Below are 1,243 nucleotides of genomic sequence, written 5' to 3' on the forward strand. Positions count from 1 at the left end.
GGGGGCCCGGGGGGGGGTGGGGCCCCCCCCCCCCCCAGTGCACAAATTTTTGTGCACCGGGCCTCTAGTATATATATAAAACACACAAACACACATATATACACAGAGAGAGCTATCTAAAATAAGCTCCTTACTGCCTACTGTTGCCTCCTCTTGGGACTTTTTCCCACCCCACTGCTCCCACCCTTTATTTGTTAGAGTCAACTCATTCATTGTCTGAATTTATATTTCACTTCCTCAGAGGAGCCTTCCATAACAGCCTTCCATAATATAAGTGTTCATAGCCCTCTTTATCTCTGCTTTGGAAGTTATCACTCTAATTCAGGATCTCTCAACTGTGACACTATTGACTTTGGGGCCAGATAGTCTTTGTTGGGAAGGGAAGAGGCTATCCTGGACACTGTAGGATGTTTTGCAGCATCCAAGGCTTCCACCCACTGCATGCCAATAGCACCCCTCCCCAAAACTTGTGACATCCAGACATTGCCAAATGTCCTCTAGTGGAGAAGGAAGGGATGAGGGGGAGATCACCTTCTGTTGCGAACCAGTACCCCATTTTGTGTTTTCGTTTAATCATTGTAACCTTATCCCATTCCATGTCTGTCTTTGTCACCACTGCCTGGCACACAGTGGGTAATTAACAACTCTATCTTGTACAAATGTGCATGTCTTCAGCAAAAGACAGGAAAAATGAAAAATGTCTTACAACTGTTTCTTATGCCTAATAAGTAAATGTTTACTGTGGTAATAAAAAAACTAAATCAATAAAGCCTAGGAATTTGATTATTACATTATGGTTTTTATGTACTGGGTGTCAATTACTATGGAAAAAATGTTTATGCTCAATGACAAGTTAGTAAAAGCTATGGTTTAGTATAACTATCTTATGTAGATATTAAGTTTTAGCTAACTTGATCAAGGATACATAGACTTACCAAAATAGGCTGAGTCTGATTCCTGTAGAGGTGAATAAATCAACTGCTTCTACTGACCTTCCATAGAAGCCTGGAATTGCCGAAGGAATGATGATCAAATGTTCCAGTGACACCCAGAAATTATGACATCAGAAGATTCTTTTACATCGTTTCCTACCTGTTCAGTAATAAAATATCACATTTCATAGCTCCACCAACAACATGGAACTTAGCTAAAAATTTAGTGTCTCTAAAGCTTGTTTGAAGGTTTATTCTTATTGTCACTGTCTTGTTTATTTTCTAATAATATACAATATTTTAATCTGTGA

At 39.4% G+C, this 1,243-nt stretch overlaps 1 protein-coding gene across 3 annotated transcripts in view; it reads right to left on the reverse strand.

Moving 5' to 3' along the window:
- The window catches only part of FAM229B (family with sequence similarity 229, member B), a 13,201-nt gene that overhangs the window by 4,717 nt on the left and 7,241 nt on the right, over positions 1-1,243 (reverse strand). Inside the window, exon 2 of one of the 3 annotated variants that reach the window (XM_005883727.2) lies at positions 993-1,092. The exons of 1 other annotated variant lie outside the window; for it this stretch is intronic. The gene's annotated coding sequence lies outside the window, so the exon portion shown is untranslated. Of the gene's footprint in view, positions 1-935; positions 1,093-1,243 lie in introns of all 3 variants that reach the window. One more of the 3 variants, XM_014531390.1, reaches the window with a different exon arrangement.

This window comes from Myotis brandtii, unplaced genomic scaffold (assembly GCF_000412655.1).
Source record: "Myotis brandtii unplaced genomic scaffold, ASM41265v1 scaffold8, whole genome shotgun sequence".
NCBI lineage: Eukaryota > Metazoa > Chordata > Mammalia > Chiroptera > Vespertilionidae > Myotis > Myotis brandtii.